This window comes from Marmota monax, unplaced genomic scaffold (genome assembly GCF_021218885.2).
Source record: "Marmota monax isolate L192 unplaced genomic scaffold, Marmota_monax_Labrador192_F-V1.1 WCK01_AAM20220418_F8-fsc00014, whole genome shotgun sequence".
Taxonomy (NCBI): domain Eukaryota; kingdom Metazoa; phylum Chordata; class Mammalia; order Rodentia; family Sciuridae; genus Marmota; species Marmota monax.
Genome location: NW_026695222.1, coordinates 31,483,758 through 31,495,346, shown reverse-complemented (window position 1 = coordinate 31,495,346; position 11,589 = coordinate 31,483,758). Strand labels below are relative to the sequence as shown.

Genomic DNA, 11,589 nt, shown 5'->3' with positions numbered 1-11,589 from the left:
CAGAGGGTCGTCCTGCGGGTCCAGGAAGGTACGGCAAAGGGCCGGCCCGGGCGGGGCTTGTGTTGCTCCCAACCTTAAGAGAGAGCAGGAGTGGCCCTGCGGGACAGTGGCCCTGTGGGACAGTGGCCCCAGCAGACAGTGGCCCCAGGAGCCAAGGAGGGAGAGGCCCAGCTGGGGACAACTTGCTTTCCACGTCCTCAGTAGGAGATGACAAGAGGCCCCGGGAGCCGCGTCCAGGCTGCGGTCCCCCCCCCAGCTGCTGCCCCAGACCCTCCCCCGGGGCTGCTGCTCCCTGGGGCTGGAGCTGACAGTGGCCCTGCCCTGGGTCCTCCAGCCCCTGGCCAGCTCATCCGCTGCCCTGCTCCGGGGCTTTCCCTCCGTGGGACCCTGGGTACGGGTGGGCAGGGTGGTGGGTCCCCCGAGGCGGGATCCTTCTGCCCTCCGCGGCTTCGAGGACCGTCCACCGCCTGCCAGGACTTCACTGCAGACGGGCGTTGGCTGTCGTGGGGACGCGTTCCCTCCTCTCCCCGCTCCTACCCAGGAATGGAACCGCTGGGCCGCGCCGTGTCTGTCCTTCAGCTCTGGAGGAGCAGCCAGGCTGTCCCCAACGTCCGCCCGCCCGTGAGGGGCCCGCGCTCCACCTCCTCCCGGGCCCTTGTAGTGACTTCTTCATCGCCCTGAGTGGCCAGGCCCCTCCTTCACTCTGTCCCCTCCCCTCGAACCTCATCCACCAGCAGCGCACAGAAGTGCTCCTGGGTGGCCCTCGAGACCAGGAGGTGACACCCGTTCCCTGTGACCCCGGCCGCCGTGTCAGGCCCCAGCCCACAGCGGCCCAGGTGAAGTGACTCTGGCAGAGTGGCCCTCAGGGGCCGTGCAGACGGCCAGCCGAGGGACGGCCAGCCAGCCATCCTCCAGCTGCAGGCAGACAAGAGTGACCCTCCCCAGAGCCAGTCACCGGGACACCAAGCCCCCAGTGTCCCTGCTGAGAGACCCCAGCCATGGCGGAGCAGGGACAGCCCCAGGACCCGAGAGACAGGAATCAAGGAAACCGAAGGGCTGGGCTGGGGCCTCCCCTCCCAGCAGGGTGAGCCGAGGCCGGCCATTGGAGAGGCCCACACAGAAGCTCGGGTCTGTCCAGCGCAGGCCACGAGGGCTGCTGGCCCTGGGCACCCAGACATCAGCGCCGCTTTCCGGCCCCTCTCCCTCTGCATCAGGGACCCCTTGTCCTGAGCTGACGTCACGGCCACGTAAGCCACGGCAGCAATGCCCGAGCCCTGCTGACCGTGGCCACACTCTGACACAAGCCTCTGACTGGGGGCCTGTTCTTTGTAGAAAGTGAGAGGCGACGTAGGGAGAAATGGCACCCACCTCCGTCCCCACCCGGGGACGGCCCCAGAAGCCTGGAGCGGGGCAGTCCGCAGCCCGTCAACACGGGGACACAGGCCGGCCCCCTGCACGCTGGGCAAGCGCTCGGTCACTGAGCCGCCACCCTCACTTTTTAACTCCGAGACAGGTTCAGCTGCTAAGTTGCCAGGGCCGGCCTCCAGCTTGCCGTCCTCCTGCCTCGGCCTCCCAAGGAGCTGCACCGCAGGCTGCGCCCTCGCCCAGCTTCGGGGTCCCTCCAACTAGGTACAAAGCCCCCCTCGTCCCCTCAGGTGGGATTGCCTCTGGCCCTGGCTTTGCTGGTGACAGCCGGTGGGCTGCTTTCTGTGGCCTCCTTTGCAGGAAGGACGCTCCCGTAGTCCACGCCCTGTTCCGCTCTGCGCAGGGCCTGGGGAAAGTCCACCAAGAGCCCAGAGGCCTCCAGACAGGGGAGCCTCCTGAGGTGCAGCCGGGGCTAGACCTCAGCTTAGAACTCCTGCGGCCACCCCATCCCGAAAAGCCACAGGTTTGTGGGTTGATGGGTCGATCTGTCTACACGGCGATTGATTCTGCTTCAGGGTCTGTGAGACACCAGGGAACTTTGAAAGGGCTGTGTGGACGGGGCCTGGGCACTGAGACGCCAGAGGGCCTGTGGGGCCACGCACGGCCCCAGCAATTCCCCCACCCCACCTCCCTCCCCCACCTCCCTCCCCCACCTCCCTCCCCCACCTCCCCCTCCCCCCTCCCCCCCTCCCCCCTCCCCCCCTGCCCCGAGCCTCTCTTTGATTTATTGGCCCTTTGCCTGGAACAAAGTCGCCGGTGCCTTAAGATCAGACTAAGGTCGTTAAAAGTGGTTCAAAAGGTCCAGAGAGATTGTGACGGGGACACCATCTCCCCCACGCTGCTCCCAGCTGGTATTCCAGGTACCCAGGACAGGAGTCCACAAGTTTCCTGGGCACACGCAGCCTCCTGGGGTACCTGCCCCCTTCCTGTGGCCCAGGGCACACGCAGGCTCCTGGGGTACCTGCCCCCTTCCTGTGGCCCAGGGCACACACAGGCTCCTGGGGTACCTGCCCTCTTCCTGCCACCCCGAGGCCCAGGGCACACACAGCCCCCCATCCGGCTCTCCTCCCTCACTGCCAGGCTGGCCTAGAGCCGCCGTCACCTGTGCTAAGAGGTCCCTTCTCTAAGGACCCGGGATTCTCTGTGATCTACCAGCCGTTCTCCTGCTGAGGGGCGGTGAGGGTGCCCCTACTGCGCGCCCTGCGCCCCGGCTCTGCACCCCACCCCCACCCCACCCCCACAGTTGACTTTTCCTCGTTGACTTGCTCTGGGCTGAGCTCCCGTGTGTGAGCTGATAAGCTCCGGCCTGGGGAGGGGCGGGGGACACGGGCAGGCAGGGGCGGCACGGGGCCTCCTACCTCTGCCACCCAGCAGGGGACACGAGTGGCCGTGTGACAGGAGGAGGTGGACCTGTGTGGGTGTGGCGGTCCCAGGCAGCTGGAGGAGGAGGAGGAGGAAGAGGAAGCCGCTCCGGGCCCACCCCCACGGCGGCTCTTGACTCAAGGACAGCACGTGGGCTGGGCACAGGCTGGCACTTCGGGCCTCTCCTGACCAAACAAGACCCACGGGCAAGTCCGAGCACGGTCCTGGCCAGCCAGGGAGAGCGGGCACAGCCCACAGAGGGCGTGGGCCTGCGGGGACAGAGGGCGGCGGGGTCTCCACGGCCCTGGGGACAACAGTGGCCTGTCTTGTCCACGCCACCTCACTGAAGGCCTTTACCCAGGGCCATGGCGGGGGACGGTTGGTCTAGGTTGGAGGGGGCAGAAAGGGGGACAGAGCAGTGGGCCCAGGGAGCTGGACACTCAGCGGGACGGGCAGGCTGTGGGGCCAGAGCCGGGGCTGCCGGGGCTTGGTAGAGGACGGCCTTCCCCGCGGTGCCACCTGCCACCTGTGTGGCTCCCAGGGACTTCCCGGGGTCACAGGGCCATGTCCCTGTCCCCTCCAACCAGGGCCATGTGCCAGCCTGGCCACGCTCCTGCCCACTCCCACCTCGGGGCCTCGATCGCTGCCCATAAGCCTCGGGCCTCGCCCCCCACCTCCCCTCGTCCTCCGTCTCCCTCTGGAGATGTCACCTTCTTCTCCAGGAAGCTTCCCCGATGTCCCCGGATGGGTCTGGGCATCTTCGGGGCTGTCACCTGCTCCCGTACACGACCCGTCCCACCTCTAGTCACCCTGGACTAGAGCCCTCTGTGTGTGACCCTAAGCAGCCCAGGCCGGGCCGGCCTCCGGGCTAACTCCTCTATCCGCCTCTTATCCCCAGGACCTCAGGCCTCGGTTTCCTTGTTTGGGAAGTGGACACAGCCGTGGCCCCTGTGGTGATGGGCTGGGAGGGAGGAGGACACCTCACAAGTGCTTCACACACGGTGCCACGCGCGGGGCTCGCCGTCCGCCAGCGCTGGCCGTGTCCCCCACCCCGACTGGCCATAGTAGGTGCTCACTTAGGATTTCCTGAATGAGCAGACGCAGCCCTTCAAGTGTGTCCCAAAGAGCAGCTGAGGCAAGGGGTGCGTGTGACCTCAGGGAAGAGTCTCTGAGAACACAATCCGAGGAGCCGAGCTGCGTGATTTATAACTAGGCGGCCTCCACCCGCTCCCGGCCGGGGGGGACAAGAAAACAGAACGTTTCGTGTGGTCACATTAGAAATGGCGGCACAAAAAAAATGGCTTTTCTTCTTGTTTGATGTGTTTTTTCCAATTTCCTCTAATAAGCAGGATTTCAATTTAAGTGGGAAAACATAACAGCAGACCAGACAGAGGCCAGGAGCCCCAGCCCTTGGGTTCTGTGCATGTTTCCCACAAACTGGGGCCCGGGTGGGCGGGTCGGGGCAGGCAGGGGCCGCGCCGCTGGTGGAGGTGAAGCAAGAGCGGAGCCGGCCCAGGGCTCGGCCAGGGGAAGCGGCACTAGTGACCAAGGTCCCAGCTGGTGGGTCCTTCTAGACGTGTCCCCCAGAAACCCTCCCCAGGCCCCAGGCTGAGCCAGCGGCCTGCGTCACACCCCAGGGTCTGCAGAGAAAAGGGTCTGCCACGTGGCCACATCCACAGGTGTGACCCCACCCGACCGGGCCCCATCCCCTCCCCCGCCCCGCTGCTTGCTCGTGGGTTGCCAAGGTAACCGTGTGGCAAGGCCACTAGGTCACTGGACCCAGCCTCATGAGCATGGTGATGCCTTCCGCGGGCAACAGGCTGAGTCACCTCCAGAGGCCCTGGGGCTGCGGTGGCCACGGGGAGAGGGGGCTTTGTGGTGTCGGTCCCCGCTGCCCACTGCCTGGGCCTCTCCACATGCACCGTGTGCCCTTCTGCTCTGCTGCCTTAGGATGCAGTGGAGACCCTCAGCAGGGCCGGCTCCTGGCTTGGGACCTTGCACCCTTCAGAACTGTGAGCCCAATGAGCCTCTCCTCTTCTGGATCACCCAGGCCCCAGGCAGAATTTAAGGAGCAACACAAAATGGACTTAGTCCCACTTCACAGGGAGGGAAACTGAGGCTGCCAAGATCTCATGACGACCCGAGGTGGCCCTGCAGAGTTGCCCAGGTGGAGCCTGAAGGAGCACCGTTGGGTTTCGCTCTTGCCTCTGTTGGTGGTCTTCTCGTTTCTGCTAAACCAGATGGTGAGTTCCCTGAAGAGAGATCGTCACCGTGTTCCCCAGGGCCTGGCCCTAGGTCTGGCACCTGGGAAAACCGGTGATGGGGAAATGAATGCATGGCGGGTGGATGGGGAGAGGGAGGGGGAGAGGGATGCTGTAGAGGACGGAGGGGTGGTGGGTGGAGGGGGATGGTGGGGGGATGGATGGTAGATGGTAGATGGAAGGAAAGATGGGTGGGGAGGTGGATGGTGGGTGGATTGATAGATGGATGGTGGGCGGGTGGTGGATGGAAGGGTGGTGGCTGGATGGTGGGTAGATGATGGATGGTGGGTGGATGGATGATGGGTTGGTAGTGGATGGTGGGTGGGTGGTAGATGGATAGATGGATGGTGGATGGTGGGTGGGTGGATGGATAGTAGGTGGATGGATAGATGGATGGTGGATGGTGGATGGGTAGTGGATGGATAGTGGGTGGGTGGATGGTGGATGATGGATGGATAGATGGATGGTGGGTGGATGGTGGGTGGTGGATGGTGGGTGGTGGATGGAAGGATGGTGGATGGTGGAACATGGATGAGAGGAGGAGTAGAGTGCAGGTGTGTCGTGAGCAGGTGACTGAATACATAGGAAGAACTAATCAAGGCTGGGCTGGGGCTCAGTGGCAGAGTGCTCACCTCGCCTGCGTGAGGCCCTGGGTTCGATCCTCAGCACCACGTAAAAATAAATAAATAAAGTCATTGTGTCCATCTACAACTAAGAAAAAAGTTCACACACACCAAAAAGGAACTAATCAAATGACGTGAAGTTCCCAGGGCCAAGGTGCCCGTTCCTGGACGTTGGATGTGTCCTTCGGCGTGGGCACCTCCAGACAGGTTTGACTCCAGACAGGTTTTATTTGGGTTTAAATTTTTTGAAACAAGTTGTTACCATTTAAAAATTGGGGCTTTCACATTTAAAAATCTATTAAAATAAAAATCTGTGGGGACTGGGGCCAGGGCTCAGCGGTGGAGCTGGGCTCGCACGTGCGAGGCCCTGGGTTCGATCCTCAGCACCACGTAAAATTAAATAAAGTGAAGGCCTCGTGTCCTGCACCAGACCTCGCTCCACAGCAGGGAAATGGAAAGGCGCAGAGAGACGACGGGAGGGGACTTCTTTATGAGGGGGGACATCTCTGTGGCTCTGGGCATGAGCAGCCCCTCCTGGGGGCAGGGGGATGTGGTGCTCACAGGCACAGACCCAAGGTCTGCCCAGGCCCCGCTGTGGCACCCTGTGGCCCTGTGCCCTGCACAAGGCGCTGGCTCCCCCTGGGCTTGGCCCTCCTCATCTGTGGAGAGGAGGTGCCCGTGCCCCCTGGCGGGTGCCAGTCTGCTCCCATGGGATGCTCTCCGTGTGAGCTGCCATTGTCTTGGGCAGGGCTGGACTCTGTCACCTACTTGCCGTCTGTGGTGGCTGAGGGCAGCCATCCCCAGTGGAGGGCAATTGTGCCCCAACCCAGGGGCATGTGGCAATGTCCAGAGACGTCTTGGGTTGTCACCATTTTACTGGGGAGAGGCCACCAACACCTAATGGGTAGAGGCCAAAAACTGTGGGGAGCCACACTGAGTGACCACGCCCTCCAGTCCTGATGCGCCAGGGGATCTGGAAAGATCTCTGGAGCTTGGCGCGGCAGTGCCATGGCTCCAGACTTGGTCTTTGCCCCACTCGAGTGGCAAGGCCAGCCTTCTGAGAGGCATTCCCCTGGTTGAGCTCCACTCACCTGTTCTTTTGTAATCCTACCCCTTTGCCCTGTTTGGGATAGAATGTTCCCCGGAAATTCCCTTTGTGTGTCCCCTTCTCTTGCTCTGCCCTTGGGTGTGGCCTTCCTAGCTGTCAGTCAACCTGCCGACAGCAGACATAATGAAGCCAGACTCAACCCCCCCAAACCTGACCCCTGGCCTGATTTGAATGGCTTCTCCCCAATAAAAGGGCCTCTCTCTCTCTCTCTCTCTCTCTCTCTCTCTCTCTGCCTCTCCAGGGAGGCAGAGGCTGCCCCAGGTGTGATAAGACTCTGGCCCTGAGCCAGCCCAGCCCCTGGATCTCAGGCCCAGGATAATCCCAGCCCAGGGTGCCTGGACCCAGCTGGTTCCCAGCCCAAACACCAGGCAGGAATGCATCCCTGGCGCCCCCCAGTGGCCTGGACCCTGAGCTATATGATACGCCCACCTGGAGTGGAGGAGGGGGCCCTCCCAGGGCCTTTCTTCCAGCCAATTGGCAGAGGATGTGGAAGCAGCAGAAGTTGAGAAGACCAATTGATGTGAACTTGATCTCAGCTCTTCCACCAGCTCTCTGGGAGACCTTGGACAAATGCCATGACTCCTCTGCCTGTTCCTTCATCTGCAAAGTGGGACATGTTCCCGACTGCACAGTGCTGCTGGGAGTTCAGATTAAGTGAGGGTTAGATGGCGCACCTGGGCCGCGTCCCAGTCCTCCCTCCGAGGCGTGCTGTTGCTGCCTTCATGTCAAACCCAGAGCTGTTTGCATCTGATGAACTTCCAACGTGCCCCAAAAGATTTTTAAATAATGGCAAAATACACAATTTTGTTGCAAAGCCACCATTACAGATGTGGAAAGAGAGCCACATAAAATAACCGCTGGCCTCGGAAATACTGTGCGTAAGGGATATCACTTTTGTTTGAGGTGTTTAACAGTGTGCGTTCACAATACATAAGAGAGACAAAGACCTCACTTTCCCAGTATGTAAAGAGCTCCTGCAGATCAATACAAAGGTGATCATCCAATAGAAAAGGAACGGTGATTGGCCACCAGAAAAACGACACAAATGGCCTTTGAGTATGTTTTAAATTCCAAACCCTAACATAGAAAGGAAGCCCCCCACCCCACCCCCCAGGCTGGAACAGAAGCCTTCTCTATTGGCAAGGCCAAGTCCACAAGTCTGAGGATCCGGGGCCGTGGTTAGAATGAGGAGGAAGCAGGCTCACATAGGTTGGGTTCCCCTTAGACAGCACTTAGACGCTCATTGTCAAAGTTCAAAAATGCACCTGGGCAGTTCCATGGCTAGGAATTTGTCCTGCAGAAATAACAGACCCAGGACCCATTCTGGGGGAAGGACGCTGACCACTGCATTGCTCCCTACAGCAAGCCTGAAACTACCCCGGGGACCATCACCCGGAAGCTGGGTGGGACGCCGCTACATCCAGACGGTGGACTTCGTGAAGAGCGCTCTCGAGGCTGATCTGGAAAGAGCCCCCCCTCCAAGTACGTGGTCAGTGGGTAAAGGAGTGAGTGGAACCCGGCCCTGGGCAGGGGTGGAGCGGCTGCTGTTTGGAGAAGGCCGCGGGGGAGCTGGGCCCCCGGCTTCTCTGCATTCTGGATCTCCGTGGGGATCCCCAAGAAGTGGTGACCCGCGTGGCGGCTGGGCGGGGACAGGGAGAGGCAAGGATTGGAGGGAAAACATCCACCATAAATCTCCAGGAACCTTTTGAACTGTTTAAAGTGTGAGCACAGTTTCCCATTAAGTATTTGGGAGGTTTTTAAAGCCTTGATAGATGGAGGAAAGAAACTCCAGGTGGGACCTTCTTCCAGGGCGGGGTGACGCTTCTCTCTGGGTGACTTATTTTCTTCTTTTTACTTAAACCGATTTTCTAATTAAAAAATAATAATTCTCAAAATAAATTGAGGCCAAAAAAAAATTTTTTTAAATTTTATTTAAAAGCAAGACCTGGGCGTTTTCTTGGCAGTCAGAGGAAAAACCAACTCTGTTAATCAATTAAAACAAAACAAAACAAAAACTTCCTAAATGGTCAGATTGCTGTCATGGCCAAGAACATTCATTAGCGAGTGGTCAGGTAGTTGGAAATCTGTTCTGTGGACACTGCGACGTCGTACGCTGTCCACCGCGCACCTGCTAGGCAGGATCCCATCGTCTACCTCTCTGCGGTGAAATCCTGACCTGCCACTTATTACTGGGGCACACTAAGCCACCCCAACTCTCTCCGCCTCGGTTTCCTCCTCTGCAACACGAGGAGGCCATACAGCTGACAGCAGGAGCCTGTCCAGCGCTTAGCTCCAGGTATCCGCAGAGAGGGGCTCCGTCCAAGCAGGGAACCGGCAGGAATTCTGCACCAGGAGGACCCCGAGGAGGAAGGCCAGGATGGGGCCCTTCGCCTCTCCCGGGATCAGTGCGCAGAGTCCCGCACACCACCCGGCTCAGCGCCGCGCTCCTCCGACAGTTTGGAGAGAGTGACACCAAGTGGTCATGTCTGGAGCTGAGTCCCCCGGCCTCCAGCCCTGGCCTTGAGCAAACGTGAATCCTAGGTTTTCTGGGCTGTAAAGCGGAGGCGACGCTGCCCACCGGGCAGAGCCGAGGGGAGGAGGAAGCCCCGAAACCCGCGGAAATCCGCTCGCGGGCCGCTGTGCCGCACGACTGCAGGGGCTTCGCTGGTGGCATTGCGCAAAGCAGCGCCCCTCAGCACGTGGCTGCCCTTAGCGTTTCGCCCTCAGACCCCCGATTGCCTTCCCCCACCTCCCCCAGCGTGATGGTCAAGCAAAGTCTCCCCAAGAGCCCAGAGCGCGCGTGGGGCACCGCGGGCCAAGGCCACTCCTCTGCACCCCCCGGAGGACATCTGGGCCACAGTCTCCACGGGACTCCAGCGAATCTTGCGCCTTCCTTACACTTACCGGTGCCCCTTCTTAATTACTAGAGCAAGCTGCAGGCTCGGAGTCCCCAGAAGGCAAGATTAGGCTGGACTTACTGAATTACATGTTCTCGCAATGTTTACGTTTTGCGGTCAGGTGCTGATGGCCTTCCCTCCCAGTAGACGTGGTGGATTGCGTTACTGTCAAAGTCTTCCTTTTATTGGCTGTTCCCCGACGACCCTCCCTGCTGGAGTCAGGCCTGGCTGTGACCTCCTTTGGCCGATCCGTGTGAGCTAAGCTCCCTAGGAGAAGCCTCCGGAGCCATCCCTGGGTCTCCATTTGATCTCTTCTCTCTGCTGGGACAGCGGCCTACCCCAGGGGCGCCCGCACCTCCAACAGGGACCTGAGCAAAGGAGGCCCCCGGACCAGAGCTGCAGCCAGCCCCCACCAACGAGTCCTCTGAATGACAAACTCGCCTTGCGGGAGCACCTCCGGGGAATCCGAGTTTTACTGCAGCGACGCCTAGCCCCGGTGGACTGACGCACTGGACACAAAGTTTCCTTTAAAAATGAATGTACTTAAGTCAAATAAACGTTTTCCAAAAGAAAAAAAATGAAGTAAATAATGTTCAGGAAGTAGGGGGTATATGCAATAATGGTAGTTATGGGATGGTGAGATTTGAGAAAACCATAGTTTTAAATGTGAAAATCGTTTCTCCAAGTTGTGTGCAGACTATCTCACCCCCCAGCCAACATTTCAAACTTTCCAGTCTGCCTCTCCCATGAAGCCTTGTGTGTGTGTGTGTGTGTGTGTGTGTGGCGGTGAAGATTTTTTGTTATTTGCTCCATTTAGATGCACATGACAGAGGAGTGTATTTTGAGATACACACATGGAGTATGACTTCCCATTCTGTGGTTGTACATGATGTGGGTTCACTGGTCTTGTATTCGTGTGTGAACACAGGAAAGTTATGTCCGATTCATTCGACTGGCTTCAGAAAAAGCTTTTAAAGTACTGATCTGATTGGCTTCCTCCCCTGCTCTGACCTCTTTGATGGCTCCCTTGTGCCCTCACGGTGAAGTCCACACCCTTCACCATGGCCTGCTAAACCTATCGTAACCTGGCCACCAATGTCGCCATGATGTTAAACCCTCCTGAAGGAGAGCAGGAGCCTGGAGCCAAAAGAAACCTTCTTTCTCCACATGCAGCTTCTTACATAATCAGCAAAATATTAATTAATTTATCTTTAACACTGATGACAGTACCCTAGAGAAAAAAAAATTAAAAATAAGTCTTGTTGGCTCTACTCTATTACTGTTGATTAGTTGGAGGACCCACATGTGTCTATTGCATTATGGAGCCAAAAGGCATACCACAAACCCCAAGACCAGCCAAGTGGGCCTCCTGAAATTGGCAGTCGTGGTCAGCTGAAATTCTGAAAACATATGGCATAGTGCTGTTATTGGGAATGAGTAATCTATTTTGTTCCAGAATCTAAATTCTAAGCTCTTTAAAAATGCCTCCAAGTGGTACCGTCTGAGAGTTGCCTCCAATATTAGTGTTCCCCTTAAAGTGATAGGAACACTCTAGAAGAAGAAAGACTACATTTCCCAAACTCCCTTGCAGTGAGCAGTTGGTCATGTGACTGATGTGTGGCCAATGGGATGTGAGCGGAACTTGGGAAGGCAACCACTTTGGTTGGCCTTTTGGATCTTGGGAGGGGGAACAACGAGTGGGTGATGAGCAGATGACAAGCTGGAGAGCCAAGCCCCTGACAACCTCCAGTGCGGAGCCACCTCCCCAGCTCAGGAATTTGTGTGAGATAACTTTATATCACATTTCAGTGTCTAACTTTATGTGTCTGGACCCCACCAATGAATTATATTCTAAATGACATAGCTCTAAAGAAGTTGGTCTAGTTTGGGAAATTCCATGAATGTACCCATGA

At 58.5% G+C, this 11,589-nt stretch overlaps 1 long non-coding RNA gene across 1 annotated transcript; it reads left to right on the top strand.

Moving 5' to 3' along the window:
* Positions 1–4,278: 4,278 nt before the first annotated feature.
* LOC124085671 (uncharacterized) lies at positions 4,279–10,203 on the top strand. Its single transcript, XR_006849510.2, has 3 exons — positions 4,279–5,030; positions 8,142–8,261; positions 9,798–10,203. It is a non-coding gene; the product is annotated as an uncharacterized LOC124085671 (long non-coding RNA).
* Positions 10,204–11,589: the final 1,386 nt, after the last annotated feature.